Source organism: Ranitomeya imitator, chromosome 5 (genome assembly GCF_032444005.1).
Source record: "Ranitomeya imitator isolate aRanImi1 chromosome 5, aRanImi1.pri, whole genome shotgun sequence".
Lineage (NCBI taxonomy): Eukaryota > Metazoa > Chordata > Amphibia > Anura > Dendrobatidae > Ranitomeya > Ranitomeya imitator.
The window spans coordinates 61,121,522-61,149,405 of NC_091286.1; positions in this window are offsets into that span (position 1 = coordinate 61,121,522).

A 27,884-nucleotide genomic window follows, 5' to 3' on the forward strand; every position below is an offset into this window, starting at 1 on the left:
CATTTGTAACCATTTTCGGAGACCCGGATTGTTTCCATTTTTTTTGGAACTGAGGGTGGAGGACGGCTTCATTTTTGCGACCTGCACTAACGTTTTTATTGATACCATTTTGATGTAGATATGGTGTTTTGATCGACTATATTATATTTTGATACATCGCACATTTCTCAATGCAGCAATATTAAATAGGCATATTTTTTATTTGTTTTATTTTCAATGGGGGACATTTTTTCCCCACTTTTTACAGTCTTTAATAGATCTCTCGGGAGACTTGAAGCCGCGATCGTCCGACCGCCTGTGCTACAAATAACACAGTGATTCATGGCAGACATCATTATCACTGTCCTCCATAGGGCTCACAATCTAAACTCCCTATCAGTCTGTCTTTGGAGGGTGGGAGGAAACCCAGAGAAAACCCACACAAACACGGGGAGAACATACATCCTCCTTGCAGATGTTGTCCGTGGTGGGATTTAAACCCAGGACCCCAGCGCTGCAAAGTAACAGTGCTAACCACTGATCGACCGTGCTGCCTGATTATAACTATACACAGTTATAAATAAGAATGTTCATCTAATAATTATACAATTTTATTCCTGTAGTAAAAGAATAGCTGAAATGATAGAATGTGTAACTTAGAAGAAAACTTGCAAAACTTATAACTTGTCAGAACTGTATTTTCCAGTGAAATATCCTTGAGAACTCAAGGTCACTGTGAAGTGGGCACCTTCTTCACTTTCAGATGTCACAGATATCTAAAATAAACATTTCCTTTATTGTGAAATAATGTTGGTATTGGCTTTTGACAATGCGAATGTTCAGTTAAAATCTGTTTATTCCCAGGATAGATGAATCCTTGTACTTCCCATTCCTTTTCTCAGCCCCTGATGATTTATCAATCAGAAAACGTGTGGGTCTCGAGAGGACGGGAAAAAGCAGAGTGGCTCACAATGCACTCCTGCTTCAACTTCTCTTTCTGAAGTCATCTTCTTTGCCAGCCTCAATAGACTGAATATGGGTCACAAAAATCCTGTTGTACATTGTGAATGACTACATTATTTTTCACAGAAGTGAAGAAAAATCTGGTAGTTCAGTGCTAAATATATCGCTCGTTTGTTTTTTACCAGCTAAAATATTACCTGATCTGAACTGTATACAGTATATAGATGGGACAAAAAATAAAGGAAGCATATCATAACATAACCCCAAATCAATTAAACTTTAGGGGTATTAATCTGACCAGGTAGGAAATAGAAACGATTGTGAATCAATTTCACCTTCTTTGATGCAAATGAAAGTGACAACTGATACACCTGAGACACAAAAGCAAGAACATCTCCAAGGAGGGAAAGGTGTTGCGATTGGAGGCCAGAGACCATTACTATCTCCATATTGCTTCTGACTTATTCTTCAGTACGATGCCCAGATGAAATTTTCAGAGCCATTGCTGGACCTTGCACTGGTGAACTGAGCTCTTCCCGATGTAGAACAATGCAAAGCATCATGTGGTCATAGTGTGTAGGCAGTTCCTAGATGATAAAGGCATTGTCACCATTGACTGGACCTCTTGTTCCCAAGCCCTGGTTTCAACCCAAATCCTCTGAAACATTATGCAGATGATCCAGATCTGAAAGGGGATCTCCAGAACACCATTAGGAGCATGCGCAGATGTTGTCAGGAGTGTGTATAGACATATGAGGACCATACACACAATAGAGTCAAATTTTGAATCGCCGTGACAAAATTCATTTCAGTTGGAGCCACCTGTGATTTCAATTTTTTACTTTAGTTGTCAGTATGATTTGGAATCCGGCTCACAAATGGTTGATAATTTTGGTTTCCCTTGACTTTTGATACAAATGACATAATGTATATAAGTAAACATTTTCCACTTGAATCTTTTGTTCATTGATAGCCAATGTGTAATTTAAATGTGTTTTTTTTACCTCTTTATATACAGTATATACAGAGGAACTTCTCTAAAAGACTACCTCATTCAGAACTTTAGACCCGTATCCAGACTAGGTTTCCTGTTAAGTCTTTAGTGCCACCATGTGTTATACGAGCTGGCTATCTGCTTTTGCAAAGGCAACTTCTTAAAATACCACTTTTCAACGCCATTTTCGGTGGTCATCTGAAAGAAGCTATATAATTGTGTGTTATATATGTGTGTTATATAGAATTATGGTATTATAGCTGCATACATGCTGAAGAAGAGCTGTATTAAGGACACCTTAGCAGTCTACCGGACTAAAGGTCCCCAATATGCTTGACTTTTCATACCGAATCATACAAAGGACTTTTCTCAATTTAGATTCATACAAGTGCCAAGAAGAGAACATGCCATATTGCATCAAATAAACAATACATTACGGGCATACTTTCCTTTAGATGCATGATCAACCACTGAGGACTCTCAAATCTATTTTTTTTTATTTAAAGAAGAAAGACTTCCCATATTATCATGGTGTAAGAGACAAAGTACCTATGACGTTTGTGCAGAGCCATAGGAGCTTTGTGTACTCTACTGATGAGCCCTTACTAATACTCAACAAAGCAACACATATATTTAATTGAACAGTAATTCTGTAATACTTCAAATAGAGAAGTCAATTCATCTACAAGGACCAAACCCCTGATGAAGGGAGCCTTTGTGTTCTGAAAACATCATTTTCCTGGTTAGCTAACAATTATATAATTCTGTTAATACTTTGTTGTTTTTGTTTTTTTAATGTAAACATATTTCTATAAACTCAACAAACTGATAATGAGGTTTAGGTCAGGGTTCCAGAATTGTTTGTTGCAAGAATAGATCTGACGATTGTGCTATTCTTTCCCGTTGACTAGAGATGAGCGAACATCATCAGTTCCCTCCTTATGTGACTCTCCATGCATGTGTAGTGACTGTCACACAGCCGTGACACATGCAGCTGCGGTGCCGAACAGCTGATTATCGGGAGCGCTCCACGTATCCGGGTTCCCGATGCAGCTTCTCTGGTAAGCGCTATAGCTTGCCGAATAAGGAGGGAGTAGACGATGTTCGCTCATCTCCACTGTTGACAGAACTGTTTTGGTAGTTTTTGTTCTTTGTAAGTTCAGAGCTGATACTCATTGGCAGGAAAAGTTTTTCTTCCTTCTGTCGATGAAAAAATTTACATATCCATGTATCATTACATTACAACTTTATATCAGCTGGATCTTAGCAACATTATAAAAGCCGGAAAAAAATATTCCATTTTTTTCCAAAAAATGCTACAAATACAGATAAAAAAGTAAAAACTCAGAGCACAGTATGCAGCAATACAATATAAATAGGTTGAAATTGTAATAAAAATGATTTGTATTATCCATGATCAATATTTTCATACATAAAGGTGAATAAGCCATTTTCTTCTATTAATAGTCCAGTCCTGGATATGGAGAAATTCTGATCCCATAATCAAAGTATGCCCATAAGATAAGAACCATATACACACGTTTCTCCAACAAATAACTTTTTATTCTTTTTATTTAAAGAAGCACTCCTCCATGAAAGTTTTTATCCTCTTAATATATTACAATCATCTTGTTATATAGCATTGTGTACTTACAATTGCTTGTTTTGCCCTTCCACACAGTAAATTGGTCTATTTTTTCTGCTCTACGTAGAAACAGGAAGTTATCATTCTCCTTTTCAACTCCTGTCCCAGCTGCTCCCTCCTCTCCTTGCCAAGGACTTTTGCAGTGACTGATGACTCTTACAGGGAAAATTGACCTCCTGTTTTTACATAGAGCTTAGAAGGATTCAGATAGTTTTTAATCATGTGAATTCATAGATGTAATGGAAAACAGAAGAATCAGCTGGGTGGAAAGGCAAAATGAGCAATTGTATATACACAGTGTTATATAATATGATGGTTGAAATATATTTAAAGGATAAAAATTTTGAAGTGAGGGCTTCTTTAATGGGAACCTGTCACCTGAATTTGGTGGGACTGGTTTTCGGTCATATGGGCGGAGTTTTCGGGTGTTTGATTCACCTTTTCCTTACCCGCTGGCTGCATGCTGGCCGCAATATTGGATTGAAGTTCATTCTATGTCCTCCATAGTACACGCCTGCACAAGGCAAGGAAAGGGTGAATCAAACACCCGAAAACTCCGCCCATATGACCAAAAACCGGTCCCGCCAAATTCAGGTAACAGGTTCCCTTTAATTACTTTCAAGCCAGTGTAGTAAAGTTGTCCAATACCTTTTGTGGCTAAATATGTAGACTTTCAAAGGTATTATAATATTTTGTAATAATTGTGTATCAGTAAGTTGCCAGTAAGTTAATAACTTATATAAAGAGAAGAGGTAACTAACTTGAGGCAAATCGATTCACCGTGAATGTTTTTACCAGAATCTGAATTTTTAGCCATTTGCTTCAGGTGAATCCACAATCCAGACTCCATTTTGCTGGATTATAGATGGCCGTGAAAGGATTAAAAAATCTATTACTCACCACTCCTCAGGCTTTCCCATACCTATTCTGCTGCCATTGGTCCTCCACTATCTTCTAATTTCCTTTTGGCCAGGGCCTTCCATTTACTAGCCCCCACATCTTCTCATAGGGTATAATACACTTCAATGAGTTGCGTCGCACATGGTCACACGCCGCATAACGTAATAACGTATATCAAGGACATTCATCATGCTCTGTGTTATGACATGATAGACTATCACAGTCGATAGTTGGCTAGTAAATCTTTGTCACAGACAATTTTTCTAAAAATTTCTGAATATATACATGGACATCTATCACTATTGTTAGTTTGTGTTTTTAGCTCTTGAAAATATGCATATTTCTTGACTACTGATTTACTTGAAAGAGGCTACTTCTGGTTTGCTATTATTTTTCATATATGATTTTGAAGGTTGTAGAGTCTTGTATTTTCTCGACACTTTACTTATAGACTCTGTGATCAAAATCAATATGTCTGAGAAGGTTTTTCTCTGAGAGTAAGACCACACATTCTGATCAGGACAGTACCTTAATCATGACTCCAAATGACAGATGAAGGGTAAAAGGAAGTCTTTCTATATGACTCCTGTGGTTACTTTTCAGTTCCATGTAAGTAAAAACAGCTTCGTTCTTTAAAGTGTGCACAATGACAGAAGAGAAGTGATGGTATCCATTAGATATAGAACATTGTTTTTTTTTAACGACATAGTACATCAGGAAGTGAATGTTCTGGCCTCACTGTAAAGTAATTGTAGGAAAGGAACACAGAGGCGAAAATGCCACATGGGATTCTCATCCAAGGAGAGATGGTCAAACTCTGCAATATACACTCAATAGGGAATCCCCGTAAAATGTGCAGAAATGTAGCTAGTTGACAACAGTGCATAAGCATACAGGATCAATGCATTTAATGGATTTCACCTTTTCATAATTCTTTTTTTCTATTTTTGCATAGTTTTGTAATTTGTGGAAACCAAATCTTGTCTTGACCATTGCAGTGTACTCATGAAAATGATTAATATAGCCTTACCTTGTTCTTTTAAAATGTTTATGTATTTTATTATACATGTTTAAATAATGTTTAGCTGTTCTCTGTGGATGGTGTGCTCCTCTTGGCAGTGGCAATCATAGTGATTTCTAGGCAGTGATCCCTTGGTCCCATTATAGAAGTGAGTGATGTTAAAGGAGAATCCATCCTTAACAGCTCACCTATGCATATTGCTTCATCTAAAGACTGTTCAAGATTTATGCCCATTTTTGGGTACCTCCACCATAATTTTTATATTTATATGTATAACCATTATGCTGTGTACCTCTTCAGATGTGTAACTGTTATGCTTTGTGCCTCATTTGATGTATAACCATTGTGCTGTGTGCATCTTCGGATGTGTAACCATTATGCTATGCATCTCTTCAGATGTGTAATTAATGTGCTGTAAAACCTGGTAAGATGTGTAGCCATCATGCTCTGTGCCTCTTAAGATGTGTAGCTATTATGCTTTATGACTCTTCAGATGTGTAACCATTATGGTGTGGTCCTCTTCGGATGTGTAACCATTATGCTGTTTTCCTCTTCGGATGTGTAACCATAATGCTATGTACCCCCTCCAGATGAGTAACAGTTATGATGTGTACCTCTTTGGATGTGCAGCTATTGTGCTATGTGCGCCCTCAAATGTGTACTTACTATGCTGTGTGCCTCTTCGGATGTGTAACCATTATGCTATGTACCCCTAACGGATGAGTAACCATTATGATGTGTACCTTTTTGGATGTGTAGCTATTGTGATATGTACCTCCTCACATGTGTACTCACTATGTTGTGTGCCTCTTTGGATGTGTAACTATTATGCTATGTTCCCCTCCGGATGAGTAACTATTATGCTGTGTGCCTCTCTGGATGTGTAACCATTATGCTATGTACTTCCTCAAATGTGTACTCACCATGCTCTGTACCTCTTGGATGTGTAACCATTATGTTGTATCTCTTTTAGGATGTGAAACCACTAAACAAATGTGCCTCTGTAGAGAAGTTGAAAGAAAACCTCTTGTGGTACTTAAACACTGGCTTTGTCTGCTCCTTTGCACTGCATCACAGAAAAATTAGTATGAAAAAAGGAGAAACTGTAGAGGCTCATACAGGAAACACTGGGCAGTGCAAGTGAGCGTCTCACTTAAGCTGAACTGATTGGCATAAGAATCTCAATTCACCAGAGGAGCAATATAAATTAGCACATGGACTTTATTGACATAAGAACAACGTGTTTCTACCTCGACTCAAGGTCTTCCTCAGGCTGTTATCTAACTACTGTAATGCAGAAGTAAGCACATATTTTTTAGATCACTTCTAGTGATGGGTGAGATGCTCGGCACTGCTCAATACGCGATACAGCATTCGGGGGGCTCGATCGAGTATCGAGCAGTGCTGAGCATCGCGTGGTGCTCGAATGCTCGTAAGAAGCTGATTTGAATTATCTCTAAGCAAGTGAATGAGAGAGAGAGAGAAACTGTCCATCCTCTGAAAAAATGCTCAAGTTTTCCATTCACTTCCATTATGCTCGCTACTCGAATCGATCACGTCCATGTATTCAATGCGCTCGATTTGAGTACCAAGAGCTCGGGCATTTCAGTACTCTATCAACAAAATTCACTTTCATTATGGAAGTTTTCTACTAATAGCAGCATGCCATAGCTATAGTCTTGGCTGCCTCTTACATTTCCACCTTCTGCACTTTACAATAACGTTCAATTCTGGGCAAATTACTGAAAATTTAACATTTATAAATTGAACAATGGAAAGTGAGAACAGTACACTAATTACATGTTAGAACCAACCACAAAAGCTATGCAGTGAAAAATCTATATTATAACATCATGGAGGTAACTAAGGCAATTGTGCGGCACATTATGGCCTGATTTGTGAGGTAGACATTTTGCGTGACAAATTCCCCAAAATATTATGCTGTCTGTTGAATATGGAGCAGCAATGATATTTTATTTGCTTTGCTTTTTCTGTTATTTAGGCATGAGGAACACTACATACTATACAGTGATTTACAAATCTTTGGTGACTAGTGGTGTGCTTGATCGAATATTGCGCAGTGCTGAGTATTTGGTGGTGTTCGAGTTCTCATAAGAAGCCCATTTGAATTATCCGAGCCGTAGAGAGGTAGAGATAGACAGAGAGACACTATAGAAAAATGCTTGAGTTTGCCATACACTTCCATTTTGCTCTCTACTCGAGTTGAATACTTCCAAGTGTTGACATACTCGATTTGAGTACTGAGTACTTGAGTATTTCAGTGTTCAATCAACACTACTGGTGATACATTGCCTAAGAAGGTGAGGAAAAAATCCACCACGATGTCAGATAGAACAGGAGCATGCAAAGACTATTCCAGCCAGGAAGAGATAAGAGAATCCTGTAATTATCACATAGGACAGTCACCATGTTCTCTTGTCTCTTCATCAATTTCTCTGATATCACACAACACAGGAAAGTACATGCAGAAGTTAATAACAGGTTGCTGCAGGTAGCTTCCTGACTAGAAGAAAATAAATATGCTCACATGGGACTATGTGAAAGTATTTTATTAAAGCTGGAGGAACTGTTGTCTTGGCACTAATGACGCTAATAAACTCATGCCCCTCTAATCTTATATCCATTCTCCCAGCCCCCGCTTCCAAGTTCCACTAACAGGAGCTCTATGGAACGCTGGCTCTGTTTGCAACAAACTTTCCTACATCAATTATCTTTTCATTACTAAGAAACTTTCCTTCCTCACCATCACCGAAACCTGGCTTACCCCTTCTGACACAGCCTCTCCAGCTGCTCTTTCGTATGGTGGATCCCACCTTTCTCACACACCCCGCCCCAGCAGCAAGCATGGGGGAGGAGTTGGTTTTCTCCTGCCAGATAACTGCTCCTTCACCCACATCTCACTTCCACCCTCTTTTACCCTCCTTTTCTTTGAGGTGCACTGTGTGCGCATCTACTCCCCCACCGACCTCAAACTGGCTGTTATTTACTGCTCCCCAGGGCCAGCCACCACCTTCTTTGACGACTTCACCACCTGGCTACTTCATTTCCTCTCCGATGACATCCCCACTATCATCATGGGTGACTTCAACATACCCACTGACACATCCCACTCAGCTGTCACTAAATTTCTATCTCTCACTTCCTTCTTCAGCCTCGCTCAATGGTCTTCTGCTGCCACTCACAAAGATGTCCACACACTGGACCTCAACTTCACCAGCCTCTGCTCTCTACCTATCTAACCTCTCTAACTCTCCTCTCCCTCTTTCTGACAACAACCTTCTCACATTCCCTTCCCTTTCCTCTCCAGGCCCACAATCCCCACCCCACAAACTTGCACACCCTCGGAGAAATCTTAAACACCTCGATCTACACTCACTCTCTGAATCACTTCTCCCTCTTACAGACATAAGTACCCTACACAATGCGAATGCCGCTGCCACTTTATGTAACACCACAAATAGATGCAGCTCTTGAATCAGTCACCCCTCTCACACATACCAAGGCTTGCAAAATCAACAGACAACCCTGGCACACCAGCCTGACCAAAGAACTGAGGTGGGCTTCCAGAGTTGCTGAGTAGAGATGGAAAAGATCACACTCCAACAAGGACCTCACTACTTTCAAGGCCACACTCACCACAGCAAAACAAACCTACTTCTCATCTCTCAAATCTTCCGTCTCACAACCCTAAACAGCTATTCAACACTTTCAATTCTCTCCTCCATCCCCTAGCACCTCCTCCCTCTCCACTTATCTCAACTGAAGACTTTGCCTCATTCTTCAAACAGAAGATTGATAACATCAAAGAAAGCTTTGACATACAACCCTTCCTCCTAACTACTCAGCCCTCCTCCAAAACCAGCTACTCCAATATTACAGAAGACCAACTTTCTGCCTTTCTCTCGAGATCACATCTCACCACCTGTGCACTTGACCCAATCCCATCCCACTTTATCCCAAACCTCACCACAGTCTTCATCCCAACCCTAACCCATCTCTTCAATCTATCACTAACAACTGGTGTATCCCCTCATATTTCAAACCTGCCTCAATCACACCCATCCTTAAAAATCACTCGCTTGAGCCATCCTCTGTTTCTAGCTATCGCCACATATCACTTCTCCCCTATGCCTCTAAACTACTGGAACAACATGTCCATTTCGAACTGTCCTCCCACCTCTCTTCCTGCTCCCTCTTCGACCACTTACAATCTTGCTTCCGACTGCGTCTCTTCATTGAAACTGCCCTAATAAAAGTCACAAATGACCTACTGACTTTCAAAGCCAAGCGACACTACTCTGTCCTCCTAATCCTGGATCTGTCCTCTGCCTTTGACATAGTAGACCACTCCCAATTACTAGAGACTCTCTCATCTCTTGGCATCACTAACTTGACCCTATCTTGTATCTAGTCATACCTAATAGTCACTCACACACCACCTCCTCACCTTGTCCTCTCTCTGTCGGAGTCCCACAAGGTTCAGTCCTAGGGCCCCTGCTCCTCTCCATTTACACCTTTGGCCTGGGACAGCTCAAAGAAGCTCACGGCTTGCAGTATCACCTCTATGCTGATGACACACAGATCTACATCTCTGGACCAGATATCACCAACCTGCTAACCAAAATCTCACAATATCTGTCTTCTATTTCATCCCTCTTCTTCTCTAGATTTCTAAAACTTAACATGGACAAAACAGAATTCATCATCTTTCCCTCATTTCACTTGACTCCCCCAACAGACCTAGCCATTAAAATAAATGGCTGCTTTCTCTCCCCAGTCCCACAAGCTCGCTGCCTCGGGGTAATCCTTGACTCTGATCTCTCCTTCAAACCCCATATCCAAGCACTTTCCACTTCCTGCTGACTTCAACTCAAAAATATTTCCCTCATCCGTTCATTCCTCAACCTAGAATCTGCAAAAACTCTAGTGCCCTTGACTACTTGACTACTGCAACCTCTTACTTTGTGGCCTCCTCTCTAACACTCTCGCACCCCTCCAATCTACCCTAAACTCTGCAGTCCGACTAATCCATCTATCCCCCGCTATTCACCAGCCACTCCTCTCTGTAAATCCCTTCACTGGCTCCCTATTATCCTGAGACTCCAACCAACCTTTACCAAGGTATACAAACCATCCACAACCTGTATCCTCCATACATCTGTGACCTTGTCTCTCGGTACTTGCCTGCACACAACCTCCGATCCTCACAAGATCTCCTTCTCTACTCCCCTCTTATCTCTTCTTCCCACAATCGCATACAAGCTTTCTCCCAGGCATCCCCCTGCTCTGAAACTCTCTACCCCAACATATCAGACTCTTGCCTACCGTGTAAACCTTCAAAAGGAACGTGAAGACTCACCTCTTCTGACAAGCCTACAATCTGCAGTAACCACCGATCCATCAAACCAATGCACGACCAGCTCTGCCCTCACCTATTGTATCCCAACCCATCACTTGTAGATTGTGAGCCCTCGTGGTTAGGATCCTCTCTCCTCCTGTACCAGTCATAACTTGTATTGTTTAAGATTACTATACTTGATTTTTATTATGTATACCCCTCCTCACATGTAAAATACCAAGGAATAAATGGCGCTATATTAATAAATGATAATAATAAAAATGCATTATTGTTACATAATACAACTTACCATTCACTTAATTTTTTTCAGATGAATGGTGCTACTGCTTCATTTTGGCACTGTGTTATATTTGCACTGCAACATATCATCACGATACTGGAACTGTCTCTTTTCTTTCACTAAAACATTTACATTGTATGGCATTATGATTTCAATATAGAGCAATGCAATGTCAACATTGTATGCTTCTGCTATATTGATGATTTGTTTGTAATGTACAACTCTATCATTCTGGCAATGCTTAGTGTTTAAGGCATTGACACCAAATATCTCCATGATATGGGAGCTGAAGTATCAAGATTTAGAGTTATTTTGATGACCCAATTTTCTACACCCATTGACAGTGTCGAAAAAGACAGCTGAGCGCTTATCACCCCATGGTTAAGTGATTGGCAGATCTCTCATTTCAATCAAGTGCTTTGCCAGATCAACTAAAGAGTTAAAGATTGTACAGTTCTCACTCCTGCCCTGCATTTATTTCAATGAAAATTACAGGAAGAAGAAAAAAGCAGAATGCAGATCAGCAACCTGTTATTGGATCTAGAGAGGTTATTATTCAGTGGACATGAAATATGTAATAATTAACTTCATAAAACCACACCTCTACCTCATAAAAGTGTCCCTGTTGCACACATCTTTTTTTTGCACTTCTGTTTTATTAGTCAAATTTTATATCCATACATGCCACACCAATACAGTGCTATATTGCAGATAATAGCTGTTTGGAAATATACATATCTAGCAATTTATATTTTGGAATTTTGGAAAGGGGATTGCATTTTGATTAAAAAAAAAAAATTAAAAACTGTTGTCATGTAACTGTGCATGTCTCTTGCACATCTGTTTAACTAATCCAATTTGACCACCATACACACTATAGCAAAACCAAAGAAATGAGCTGGAACACGTTGATATAAGTGCAATATGTAGGTGCATATTCACACTATGGCCATTGGCAAACATAATCTAGGGTAAAACAAAATGAGCAAATACCCTGCAGTAAGTATATAGCAATAGTACATATAAATGACATAAGTTATTCAGTTGACACTATTTTCTACAAAAAAGTGTAAAAGCCATCCCACCACAACAAGGTGAACTCACAATGTTGATCCCAAAATATAAGAGATTCTAAACCCTCCCATCCAGTGTGCAGAAACTACTGATCTGGATGATGTAGACCCAAAGAGAAAAACCCGAATGAGAGGAAAAAAGGAAATAGGACAAATAGAAAATATTACGGTTAAAATACCTTTATTAATAGCGGTATATAGCACTACAAACACACGAGGTGCCTGCATGAGTAATAGCACATGATTTATATAAAGTAAAATTAAAATATAACACATATATTGGAATAATGACCACCTCACCAGGTAAAAATGCTAGAAAAATTATGATAAAAAGTTATATGTAATAAGAAAGGAACCACAGAACAAACTGCCACTTATAGCAGCAAAGATTATATATAGAGTATACAGCAACATGAAAAGCCAGACAAAGAATTGTACTAAATGAAGAAACCAAAAAATAAATAAAAAATAAATAAATAATAGAAATATCACACAACCATATGTGGAGCAAATAATAAATATATAATATATATGGATAACCCTTATAAAATAGTGAAAAAAGCAAAAAAAAAACATAAAAATACAAATAAATGCACACAAGGTGCTAGTGCAAAGTGCAAGATGAAGGAGGAAGATAAATAGCAAATGTTTAATATTGCTAGATGGTGAATTTAGCAACAATTAACTACATGGCAGTGAGTGGAATACAAAAATTAAAAGAAAAAGTCACAATGAATCATGTCAAGCAAGTGTCTGGAGTGGTGAATACAATGAAGGCAGAGTCCTGTGGACTGAGGAGTCAATTACCTGGATGTCGGTAGTCTTTAGTGCGGCACATGACCCGACGCGCATTTTGGAACTGGTCCTTCTGCCTTACTCAAGTCAGTCTATTCAACTCTAATAACACAGGTCTGCAAAAAATAAAATTTCAAGACCTGTTTTGGTTACTCCAGGTAATCTTTTCTGGTGCACTGAATCAGAAAATGACTTTCGTTTTGTCATAGGACATCACGTTTCCTGCCAATTTAGGTAACTATGTTAAATGAGGCAATACCGTGAAATAAATGAAAATAGACTTATAAAATTTATTTTTTATTACAGATTTTTCATGAAAATCATTTTTGAACTGAAATCAGCTCACTAACACTGACTAAAATTGATTTTTTTTGTTCCCTGTGAGGCTCCTCTTGGTACATTTACGCTTGTGAGTAGCATCTGGAATGTTTCTCTGAAGCATCCAATAGCAGTCTGCCATCATTGTAATGCTCCATCTTCCCTGGTATCTTCTTGTCATCTCTTTAATGTCCAAGTGTAACCGATGACCTTGCTCTTTACTCACAGCTCACATACTTTCTGGAAAGTAGTCAAGGTGGGAATGTAGGAAATGCACTTTCAAACTCATCAGGCAACCTAAAGCTTGAAATGCTTTCAGCATTCGTCTGATGATCTTTTTGTAGTCAGGATCCTTTTTATTGCCTAAAGATTTCTCTACAAGCTCTTTAAATGCAATCCATGCTTCTTTTTGAGGATCCGTCATGGCATTGACAAACTCTTTAGCAGCTATAAGCCTTGTAATATCTGGTCCGACAATCACACTTTCCTTCAATTTTGCCTCCGAGAGGCTTGGAAACTTGGTGACCAAGTATTTGAAGTATTCCCCATCTTTTGAAAGTGATTTTATGAATTGCATCATCAAGCCCAATTTTATGTGGAGAGGTGGTAGAAGAACCAGAGTTTCTCAGAGGACATTTATTTCACCAACTGTGAGCACCCTCGGCTGCCAACTCTTCTTGGTCCAGTGATTTTGTCATTCTTGACTGTCCGACAGACACAGAAAACAAAGGTATTTGGTATACCCAGCTTGTTGCATGAGCAGCATGCACAAGACCTTCAAATCCCCACACACTTGCCAACCATGGTCTTCATATTTAAATTTATGAAGAAACAATTCCAAGTTCTCGTAGGTTTTCTTCAAGCGTAAGGAATGACCTACAGGGATGGAAAAGTAAAAACAGCTATTGTGGAGTAAAAATGCTTTGAGACGTCTTTTGGAAAAAATATATAAAAATATGCCATTGCGCTGAATCATATTGGATTTTGAATTGACCCATCAAACCTTCAACGTCGATGCAATAAACCAACTTGTCTTCCTGAGCAAAGTAAGGAAGAACTCCTTTTCTCCATGTTTGAACAATGAAAAAGACACTTCAGGCAACATTAAATTCCTGCTTTTGAGGCTTGATCAGAGTAATTAATCGGCATCTTTGGGAAGATTTAAGTCTCTTATTAAATCCTTCATCTCCTCCTGGGAAAAAAAGGTTGGTTTTGTATCATCTTCAAAGTTAGAACTTGATTTGTGATCTGGTTCAGGTATAATTCCACCTTCATCGGACCTAGGTATCTCTTCCAAGGTAGCAGGGGCCTTGGGTACTGATATATCTGTGCCATGGGGGATGGGTTGAATTGCTGAGTGAAGATTGGGGTATGAAATCGAATGCTTCCATTTGGAAAGCATCTGCACCAATGCCCAAAATGTTTTCATGTTAGATGAGGGGCCGCATGAAGTAGGGTCTGAGCAGAATCCAGACCCTTTTCACCTGACGATAACCCACGGTGGAGGCAATCCTGATGAGACTCAGATACCAGAGGCTCATGCGGACTGTACCATGGTGTCAGGGCAGGAAGAGGAAGAGGGTGACTTTCAGGGTGCGGAGTGGGAGAACAGATAGGATGACAATGAGGTTGTAGATCCCACTTGGTGTGAACCCAGAAGCATGCAATTGACTAGCTCAGCAGAGGAAGTGGAGGAGGAGGAAGACGAGGAGGTTATGATGTGGATTCCTGCACAGACACAGAGTAATGCAACCACGACAAGCACTACATCCTCAGCCACAAGTGTGGCTTTGGCCAGCATCGGTCACGAGTCTGCAGTTTGCAGGGGCAGCAAGAGTTGCCTAGACTGGGCATTTTTTGAGAATGCAAAGGATGACCCAACTCACATTATCTGCAAAAACAACTCAGTAGAGGCAAAATTTGCAATAATTTGTCTACTAAATGCATGAAGCAGCACATGCACAATCAACATGCCTTAGTCTGGGAATCTCACTGCACTAAAATGAGGAAAAGTGGGCCTTGCCAACCACCAGCCATCCAATCAACCACATCTGCTGCTTCTTCCTCCTCTATCAATGTGCCAAGTGTTCTCACACAGGTCTCCAGCTGTAGAAACTCCACTTGTTTACCCCTACAGTTGATGTGAGTGCGAGACCGTCAACTGTTACAGAAGTGGAGATGCTTCTGTTTTTGTTTGACCTAGCATATACATCTTTCTCAATCCCCAATAACATCTTCACCTGCACCTCATTCACAGTCCAGCAGTTTGCCTGTTTACCCTACTCCACCCTCTCTTGGCGCAGCAGCCAGCCCTTGGTCCAGCAGTTATGGTCACATAAAAGAATGTTTCCTCCTAAACATACCAAAAAAAGCTTGAGCTCCACCATCTCTAATCTCCTGCATTCCTGCCTGGTGGATACAGACGGTTTCCGGAAGTTGATGGCCATCTCAGTCCTCTAGTACCAGTTGCCCAGTCTTCATCACTTTGCTAAGAAAGCTGTGACTGTGTAACACTAGCATGTCACAGACAACATCACCCATTCCCTGAAAAATGTCAGCCAGGATGCATTTCACCGATGACACCTGGATGAGTAAACATGGGTAGGGGCGTTACATTTTGCTGACTAGACACTGGGTAACTCTGGTGGGTGTATGCCAGGTGGTCAAGGGGCTGATCCACAAGTTTTGGAATCCCAAAGGTTTGCAGAGCAAACCTCTTTATCTAACACTTCCTCCACTGCTTCAGGCTCCTCCTCTAGGGCCTCCACCTGTGCCCTCAACCTCTCCTTTAATTAGACATGCTTTCCAACAGTGCAGAGAGAATACCCCCCACCCCACCTCCGTGCAGCACAGCCAGGGCTCACAACAATCAGGCAGTGTTAAAATTAGTATGCCTTGTAGATCGCAATCACACAGCTCAAGAGTTGTGGACAACTATCCAGGTTGAGTTAGAGCAATGGCTGTCTCCACTGAACCTGGATCCAGGGAAGGCTGTGTGTGATAATGGAGCAAACCTGGTGGCGGCCTACTTTGGGGGAACCTCACACATGTGACTTGCATGGAGCACATCTTCAACCTGGTGGTACAGAAATTTCTCCACCACTATCACGGCCTGGATGCACTGCTGCAGAAAGATTGGTCGTTGTGCGTCCACTTCCAACGATCGCACTCCACAGATCATCTACTTGCATCATTACAGAGGTCTTTCATTAGATTTGCAATGATCCGATACGGTGGAATTCCACTCTGAACATGCTGCAGCGACTGTGCAGCAGCGATGAACATTGGTGCCGTATGTCCTTTTGCATAGCCTGGGCCAATACAGTATGGACATGGTGCAAATCATGCTTGCAAAGTGGGCACAAATGAAGGACAAACCTTCACACTGTACAATTTCTTGCATAAAGTATAAAGGCTATAAATGCATCTCATAGTCCTCCATATAGTATAATGCACTCCCCATAGTCCTCCATACAGTATTATGGCTACTACAATGTTTTCACTGATTTAAAAAAAAAATTACAATACCTCTCCTCCTCATTCTCCTGCTGCTCCGGTCTCTGCAACTAGTGTTCTGAAGTGCTGTACATTTCAGCACAGCAGGTGCTATGTAGCAACGTCATTGCTTTCAACTGTTGCACTTGCAATGATGGAAGTGTGGTCCGCCGCCATGGGTGGTATGCCACTTTAAGCAGTGCAGAAAGATCATGTCTATTGATGAGCAAACCCAAACTGTATGTCTTTTTATTTTTAAATATGGTTTTTGTAATGGGGATGTCTGATAGATGCCTCTCCATTACTAACCCACGGGCTTGATGCCAGATGACATTGCACAGCTGACATCAACCCTAAAAACTATTCCCCCGATTGCTACCACACCAAGGCATTTGGGAAAAGTCAAGCTAAGTGCCAGAATTGGCGCATCTAATGGATGCACCATTTAATGGGTAATCTTACTAGGCTGGGAAGGAGCCAATATCCATGGACATTACCAGCCTATTAATAATCACAGCAAGCAGCTGTCTGATTTGCCTTAGCTGGTTATTAAAAAATAAAAGGGACTCCATTTTTGGAGGTTCTCTCATTTTTAATAACCAGCAAAAGAAAAACAGACCACTGGGGCTGATGCTAACAGGCTAGGAAGTTCCATGAATGAATATTGGCCCCTTCCTAGCATAGTAAGATTAGCTCACAGTGGTATGTTTACCTTGGCTGTTTATTAAAAAAGGGGAGACCCCCATAATGTTTTCTTCATTTATTTATTTAACAATTTACAGTAAAATACACATGCAAGTCATTGCTCCACTCCTCCGCTTGGACCTCTGCCTCCTGGTTCAAGATTATTATTTTTCATATTTTTTTATGCTATGTTATAAAATTTCCATATCCACATTTGCTTGCAGGGCAATTGTCCTGCTCTTACCCCCATTTTGCTTATTTCTTCAGCCCCCTAGACCTTATTATGACATTTTACAGCACAAAGTTTGGGTCCCCGTTATATGGGACTCGGGTCCAGAGTCAGGTTAATGTCAAGCTTTGGTACCAAAACAGAACTTTGAACTAAAATTCAGATGAACCTGATGAACCCGACATTCCATGGGTCCGCTCACCCCTAATTTTATCGCCATGCTTCTAAGAAAGAGTTAAGTCATATTTGGTTAGGTGCTCACTGGAGATGACAAAATCTGTCAAATTACATAAATTATACAGAGAAATTTGATTTGCATTAGAGTTATTAGATGCAAATTCAATGTTTTTTTATGCTTTGAGGTCACTCCAGACCACAGAGCATAATAGATATAGGATGCAAAACAAAAAGAATACTCACTTTACAGCTCACCTGTCCTGCAGCTCCAGGCATCCCACCATCCTGTACTCTGCACCTCTTCTTTTCGTGTTCCTCTGTCGAGTCCATCCCCTTTTAATTGCTTTACTCTATGCTAGGGCTTTCGACACCAAGGAGGTCCCTAACATAATTGCATGGCGTGCTGTCGCACTGGACTCCTTGACATCATATGCAGTGATCTTAGAGGTCTCCTTGGTGCCAGAAGACCCAGCATACAGTAAAGCTGGCCAACAACAAGGTGCTCATTGGGGTACGCAAAAAAGAAGAGGCATGAAGGACCAAACGGCAGGCTGCGAGGCCTCCGGGACACATGAATGGATAGAGGTGTCATATTATTTTTCTTACTTCTTTTGCAGAACTTTACGGTTTAGAAAAACGATGGTCACAGCATGTCTTCACATTACTGAATTTATGAGGAACAAATCACAAAAAATCCATATTCTGGAATATACAAAGATTTGTAAAATTTGTGGAGAATTAAATTCCACTCAAATAAATTTGCTCATCTCAACCTTACATTGTTGTGTCTAGGAAATTACTCATTTGGGAGACTCCCTTATAAAAAATTATAATGGGAAACTATAAAACTGAGTTTCGCCTTTAACATTACATTTGGCAAGTTATAACCATCTGTAATATCCTGAAACATTCTAAGACAAAAAAATTATCTAATGAAATAAATGGCATCTGGGAAGATAAATTCCGGTAGTTCCCAGTTCTAATGTCATAGTGCAGCTGTAATACAGCGAGTCATTATTAATGTTGTTTTGCTGTATATTACAAGAGCTTATAAAACGTCTATCCAGCCACGGCAGTGTAAACCTCACTTAAATATTTCTTAACAAAAGCCAGGTCTAATCTTGTCATGTCTGAATGTTTTTCCCCTTAGGTAATACATGCACTGTCAACATCTGATGACTTAATCCAGGTTATTAAATTGTCTATTGTGACTAATATAGAAAAATGTGGAGATACGCCACCGCTTCAGTTTTACATACCTTCTGCGATGATCTCAACTCTGTCCCTCGTACAAGAAAGCAAACGATCATCATCAATTCAATAGAGAAACTGAACGTCCAGTGTTTTGCAGATCTGATACTTTGGAAGCGACATGTAGAAAATAAATAAAGGGAAATGTGATTTATTAGCACGGTGACTTTCAGCATGATTAATGCATGTTATGATGTGTTGCTTGTAAAATGCAAGATCCATAAATCCTTTACTTCCATTACGCAATATTTTAACGGTTCTGAGAAGAAAAGCCTCGAAGAATAAACTTGCAAATACTGTATTGTGATTATGAGCAGACTCAATGGGAATAACGTTGCAAGATCTTCCTACACTAAGGGCAAGGATAGACGACGGCTTTTTCTCCATCCAAGAAAACCGGTCTAACTATGGTAATCACACATTGATCAGACATATTAATTTTCTCAGCGATGGAAAAAAAACGTTTCTTCACTTATATATAATGTCAATGTGTGAAAATCATCCGAGTGTGGCCGGATTTTTTTCATGGACGCATAGACTCGAATGGGCAATAGCCATCCAATTCTCAGGGTCAAAAGTTTTAGCCAGGCGTGGAAAAATAGGACACATAGAATAAAATGGGCACTCATGCTATCAGTCAAATCCAAGGGTAGCACTCGTATGATTTATACAGTCATGTGCATGAGTCCTACCGTTGAGCAGGGTGGGAGAGCAGAGAGCCATTGAGAGTTCTTGACAGATTGGTAGATTTTTTTGGTGATCACTTGGCTAGGTAAAGAACTTACACCCTGCAGCAGTATTTGGTAGGACATTTTTAATGAAGACAATTTAGAACTAGTTTAACTTTGCAGTTAAGAAGAAAATTAATATTAAAAGAATGACGTGAGAAGGTGAACATAGCCCTTAATGGGTATTCTAGCCTAAAAAAAAGTTGTCACCTATTCACTGTTCCTGATTGATCTTTTGGCCATTCACTCCATACTGACTACAAAGTCAACCAGCTCCAATTCTTGCTATCAATCCAGCAGCCACTGATCATGGTCTATTATTGGGACCACTACCTTGGGACACCCCTGCCACATAATCAAGTACTTCTTGTAGGAATCAAAGGAGACGAAGGAGGTCTTGATGATCTTATGATAGAGGGTCCATCACAAACATAGGAAAAACATACAAGTGGGGATCGTACCTTTGTCAGTATAACAAGACATACTGGTGGGCAACAGTTAAAGAGACTTTGGCAGTATAAAATGACTGTTCAAACCAAGCACAGGCACTTTCTGCCTACTTATTTTCCATCTATTTTTGACCTTTTCTGGCTCATTTAAAGTCAGAGCTGTCATTTCAAGAAGAAGGGTGCAGATATAGAAGGAAATCAAGTGGGTGAGAAGGTGCACTGAATGGTTTAGCCTTGCCAAGGGTGCACTGAGAGCAGGTGCTTGGTTTGAGCAGCCAATATGTGCTGACAGAATCCGTAACTTGCAGCTAGAAGTAACCAATATGGCAATCCTTTCTATAAGAAATTCTCTTCATAGGCAGTAAAACAGGAACGGATCATGATTCAACAAATAAGCTATTCTCAGAAAGACCTATTAAGACGTACTGTATAATTACTAATGATTTTTTTTATGTATTTATTTTATTTAAAGCGTAAATGCACCAAATTTTAATTTTGTAATAAAAGTCATTAAATTGTCTAGACTTTGGTCTGATTTTTTTATAAGTGGGTTAAACTACTTCGTGTAGCAGCTGTTGCTCTTCCCAAGAAGAACCATCCAGGCTTTTATTTCTTGAGAAACATGGCAGCTGCCAACAATACACAATAGTTCCTTGGGATGTGATGACTGCTAGATAACGTAACAATGTACAGCATTTATAAGGCTATCAGCTTAATGTAGACTCCTCGTAACCAGATATTTACTGTCCATTACTTTCAAGGACCGAGCTACTGTCTAAAGTCGACTGATTTTACATTTTTCAGTCTTCGTCTTCTTTCTTTATTTCTTAAGGCAATTTGATACTCGAATTACACTCTGATAATCTACTAGATATGTAGCTAAAAGCAAGATGCCCACTGGCTGCTTATTTGCATGTGAATGCCAGGACTCATGTCTTAAGCTTAACAAATGTCATATAACAATGGGGTGATTGAGGCAAAGCATAATGACCTAGGGAGGAGAGTCAAGCGAACAAAATCTGCCCAGAACTGGGAAGAAAAAAACTCCTCCATATCCACTTGTCAATGTGTCCAGAAATGAATAATCGTTTTGGTAAAAATTATCAAAATTACATGATTTACGATTATTTGTTTTTTTTATATTACATTTATAATGAAAAATAGTCCTAAAGCTCCTTGACCAAATTTTTTTTAATCTTTTGGGTTGAGTATACCTGAAATATTTTAGATTTCTAATGCTTAAATTATTAATAATAATTAATCAAATTATCCTTTAAAACGCCACTCCAGCGATTGTTTTTATTTCATCACTGGATTGGTGAAACTAATATAAATTCTCCAACCATAGCATTATACTAACCAGCCGCTGTCTTCAGCTCTTCCCAGTGCCACTTCGGTGCCGATCTGCCATCTTGTGACTGCAACTTTTGACTGACCCAGAAGTCATAGGTAATGGTCTCAAGCTCTCAATGTAAGTCCATGAGATCCTCATTCTGGCTGTCACAGACTTACGTTGAGTAGTGACTTCCGGCTCACCCACCAAGCACTGGAGCGATCCGGCAGCTCACAACCTGCAGTAGACAACCAAAGCGGCATTGAAAACAAATGAAGATGAAGACTGGCGAGTATAATACTAGGGGCAGGGAATCTAGATTAGTGACGCCAGTCCTATGCTGCAACAAAAAAACCCTGCTGGAGTGGTGCTTTAATAGTAGATAAGAATTGTGAGTCCTACTCAACGTAGGGCTACTTATACTGTATTTCCTAGCTTACAGAGATATTGTAATTTTGTTTTGTTTTTTTGTGGGTTATCACTTTTGAATTACCTTCTCTGAAACTTCTCAGTGATCTTATGATATTTTTGTTAGTGTGTTCGAACAATATCAACGTGGAGTTTGCCAGAAAACAATGGTACAAATGTTACATCACAAAACAGTGGTAATACCACTTTAAGCCCAAAGCCAAAGTTTAGGTCAAACTTTGCATTTTGTGTCTGTTTGTTATCATCAGGCATATCTTTTTAGGGCTTGTTGTCCTGCTTTTTTTGATGATACCTACATTAATTTCAGGTCAGAGTGAAAAAAACAAACTCAAGTAAAGGCAGTTTTACTCATGATGTTTTCACCCTGTTTTTCTCGAGATGTTAAATGTTAGTGATTTTTTAAAAAGGAATTTCCAGTCACATGAATTAAGTTTTTGCATGATGAAGACTCATCTAAAACCATCTTCATTGCTTGTATTAGGCTTATGTGGCACTGTTTTATGGTGCTCATGTAGGGTTCCAGTCCATGTACAAGAAGAAAAATAGAACTTGGCACCTCATGTTCTGAGGAAGGCCAATTAGGCCGAAACGTCATCTTTTTTTTTTATGTGGATCTTTCTGTTTTCTCTATTTGTGCAATAAATATATTATTTCAGCATTTAAAAGCAGTGCCAATTTCTATTTTTCATCTTCATTGCTTGTTATAAATCATTTTAGCAGAATCGGGAAACCCTAAAATTGGTAATATTGGCTTTTCACAGAAATTCTAGAAATCTTCTTCTAACAACTACCAAACTTCTACTTCTACCAGCTGTTGTCACATTGGTCTTTTTTGGTGCTGATGTGGTGTGACTTTGAGAAGCAACCCGAAGCAAAGTGTGACCGTACCACTACCAACATTACACCTTTGACCTTTGACCCCTCCAATGAAATATAGGAAAATGTATAACCCAGGCAAGTAAATGTGGCTTTAAAATACTTTAGCATATGAGCATACATACATACACATTTTTTCTACACGTTTTGGGATTTCTAGTTGTGACTTAATAAATTAAGGATAAAGAGAAGTCAGACATGTCTCTAATGAAGTCATTTATTTGTTGACTAATAAATACTAGCTATTAATCAGCCGAGCAAAGCTCGGTCCCTAATGGCATCCATAGACTAAGAAAATGCAATTTAATTCTTTCAATTAATAGCGGATCATTTCCTTTTCATTCTTAATGGGGTTTTTTTCCCTGAAAATCGGTTCATCTTAATTACACCTAACATTCTGTTTTAATTGTGTTTCAGCAACTAATTAGAATCAATGTCCCTTGATAAAATAAAATTATATGATTACTGTCTAATTTTACGTTTTTAAATACTTATGCAAGAAAATAAGGAAAAAACAGATATACCGTACTATATAGTGAAAAAAAAAAAAATACTATGTGAACAGTCTGAAGGATGAAGCCACACATTGTGGCTGAGGTTACAGTCATACTGGGAACAAAAAACGCTACAATGTGTAGTTAATCAGCAAGTAGAGCTAGGGTATGTTCACACGTTCGGTTTTTCTCAATCATTTTTGCTGCCCGAGCAAGTGAATGAGATTTCAGAAATCTCATGTACATGTTGCTTATTTTTTCCTTTAAGTTTTGAAGCAGTTTTATGTTTGCAGGATGTCAATTATTTCAGCGGTTTTACAGCGTTTTTCATCAATTATAATAAATGGGATAAAAAAAATCATAAAAAACACATGGAAAAATGCAGTAAAAATGTGTGTCTTTTCTGCAATGTTCTTCCTGCCAAGAGGCCCATTTTTGATGCAAAAATGTCTGCAGCGAATACTTAACATGAACACATATCCTAAAGGATGAGCCCTTTTCTGGAATGAGGCCTACATTTAGATTAGACAGTCATAGCAGTCCATGCACTTAAGGTTATGACAATCTCCTGTGTAGGCATCTAAAGGCGGCCTTACACACTAGATGGCCGTTGGCTGAAAGATGCTTTGGCCTATCCTTTGGCTGACATCCATCTTAGCTGACTTTCCTAAACATAGGAGCAGTAATTCGGACATGCACACACATACAGTACTCAGACATGCACACACATACAGTACTCAGACATGCACACACATACAGTACTCAGACATGCACACACATACAGTACTCAGACATGCACACACATACAATGCACAGATTTGCACACACTTACAGTACTCAGACATGCACACACATACAATGCACAGATTTGCACACACTTACAGTACACAGACATGCACACACATACAGTACACAAACATGCACACACATACAGTACTCAGACTCAGACATGCAGACACATACAATACACAGACATGCACACACTTACAGTACATAGACATGCACACACATACAGTACTCAGACATACACATATACAGTACGCAGACATGCAAACACATACAGTACTCAGACATGCATACACTTACAGTACACAGACATGCACACACTTACAGTACACAGACATGCACCCACATACAGTATTCAGACTCAGACATGCACACACATACAATACGCAGGCATACACACACATACAGTACTCAGACATGCATACATATACAATACACAGACAGGCACACACATACAATATGCAGACATGTACACACACAATATGCAGACATGCACACACACAATACGGAGACATGCACATGCATACAGTGAAATACGCAAACCTGCACACACATACAAGATGCAGACAAGCACACACATACAAGACGCAGACAAGCACACACATACAATACGCAGGCATACACACACACATACAATACGCAGACATGCACACACATACAATATGCAGTAATGCACACACATACAATACGCAGACATACACACACATATAATACACAGGCATACGCACACATACAAGACGCAGACATGCACACACATACAATATGCAGGCATACACACACACATATAATACGCAGACATGCACACACATACAATAAGCAGACATGCACACACATACAATACGCAGACATACACACATACAATAAGCAGACATGCACACACATACAATACGCAGGCATACACACACATACAGTATGCAGACATGCACACACATACAATATGCAGCCATGCACACACATACAATATGCAGACATGCACACGCATACAGTACAATACGCAGACATGCACACATAAAATACGCAGATATGTACATACATATATTTGAAGACAAATTCACAAAAATACATAAATATATGTGCAGCTCCCCAGGGTCCTGGTCGTTGCAGTGATGTCATTTCATACTCCAGTCCACCAGGGGGAGCTATGCTCCTATTTATTAGGGCACACTTCATAATTAGCTAAAACTGGTGGTCTGGATAGAAAGTTAGGCAGTCACTAGCTGGGCTTCGGCTCAGGCAGAAGCTATTTGAGCTTTGCTCAGGCAGTTGCTAACTGAGCTCCGCTCAGGTAGTTGGTCCCTGACAGGGGTAGGATCCTGTCAGAGGTCCAAACAGAGGGACACGGAGCTGCGCCTGCCCCACGTGTGGCAGTTCCTAAGAACGGACACTAACAGAGAACTGTATTGTAGAGAGTGAGAAGAAGTCATAGCAAAAGGAGTGGAAACCAGAAGGAGTTCTGCCCTGCACAGGCTGCCTCCTTCTGAGGCGCAGGATCCGGTAGCCGGATCACCGAGGGAGCAACAGTTCTGTATGCCTTGCTCCAGAGACCAGCAGGACAGCTAATTTCAAGTTACTGTTCTGCCCATACCCAGGAGGCATGGTGGCACCCCTCCGAGACCGGGGCATGCTAGAGTCCCTGTAAAAAGCCTCAAGCCATCAGTCATACGGGTTGTCCTATCCATCTGGGGGACAGAGAGAGACATAACATCTAGAATATCTACAACAGTTGTGAGGACCTTATGAGAGGCTCAGCAATAAGGTACTATAACACCCAGGTGATAGAGGAAGGCTACTGATTTCCACCTGGATAAGGGGACTCTGTATTTGCCTCCAAACCAGCCAGACTCTGCCTGCCCTGTGATCTGTGCTCTGAACTGTGGATGCTGAAGCATTCAGTAAAAAAGTGAAGAGACTGCAACCTTGTGTCCTCATTCTTCACTGCGCCTTACACCATTCACCATCTATACAATGGGAAGCCCTGGGGACATACTTTACCTGTGGGATGGTATACCATCTAGCTGCCATAACATTACCCCAGCGGACCCCTAAGGAGCGTCGGTCACCCTGACCGAATACCACAGGTGGCGTCACGAACATTTCCCATTTAAAGACCTTTCCCTTTTTCAACGGACGTCCCAGGGCCATGGACCGAGTCAGCTACCGTGACATCCCCCCGAGAACCGAAGGACCCGGTACTGAGTACCCCCTAGCTCTGACGGGGTGCTCCATATGCAGTCATGCACACTGATATACACAGATATGCACATCATACATGCATACACAGACATACAGACAGACACAAGCCTCACTCATCTCCTCCTGGCTTGTTGCCCATGAGGATCCTCTGGCATGTGGCTATGGAGGGCTTGCTGCTTGATGGCCGTCACTTAAACAGACATGGCCGTGCACAGTGCACTCTGCAGCTGTGTCTGCTACTAATGATGTGGTCGAGCCGGCACTGTGCCTTTAACTTTGCTTGTGTGTCGGCCCGGCCACGTCATTACTAGCAGACACAGCTGCACAGTGCACTGTGTGCGGCCATGTTTGTTTAAGTGACAGCTGAGCTCACGTAGTGCCGAAGCTGCTGGTGTCCCGGCCACAAGTGGGCCCCACATTTGTTCAGAGCTCTGGCACCTGCCCGGGTACGCCGGGTGCTGACGCCGGCACTTGGAATACCCATTTAAGTCTAATGTGTATGGGGGGCCCCAACTCCAATAGGCACTGTGTATTGGGTTTACTATGGCATTGTATTATATAGACTATGGGGTTTACCTTGATAAAAAATTGTTGTCTCTCTTAAACACCCTTTTGCAGGGTCCATCATTCAGGACTGTCATCTATTATCATGCCTATGTATTCAATGATTTGAATTATCACCAGGTAAATCTTTAGATTTTTTTTCTGTGGAGGTGCTGTTGGGGAAATGAACAGAGATAACAGCTTATTTCACAGATAAGAATTGACCCCTGTGGATCCCTGCCGCACGACAAACTGTGATTGACATATTTTCTGTGTCCCTTCTAAAAAAAAAGTTATTATGAAAAGCAGACAATGCCTTTAAAGGTAATGTGTCAAGAGAAAATGACCTATTGTTTAAATCAGGTATTTATGTAAAAAGTATTTTTTATTTTACCAACATCTGTATTGAAAAAAATCTTGCAATTTTCACACTAAATTTAATGTCAGACTCCTACTTTCTCTTCTTTGCATGATATTAGACAAACAGACTGATTCGGGCCATATTTAATTATATAGCAGTATAAACTGAGTATGCTGCAATCTGTGTAAATGTAGTTGTACAGAGAGGGGAGAAGGTGAGGTGTGACATTATGTATTGTGAATGGTGGATCCTGCATTATCAACATATCATTGTAATCCTGCCTGTGATGATAATGATAATGCTGAAAAATTATCTGTAAAGAGCAGGAAGCATGAGTCTAGTTTTAGTCCTAGTGGCCAGATTAAAAATTAAAAGATTTCTGACTTCTTTGATCTAGAGTGTGAAATAGAAATAAAACAAATTGCTAAAAAATATTAAAAAAAACAGTATTAATATATAACCCTAAGATAATTTTCTGATGGCACATTCTGATGTATCCTAGATGAAG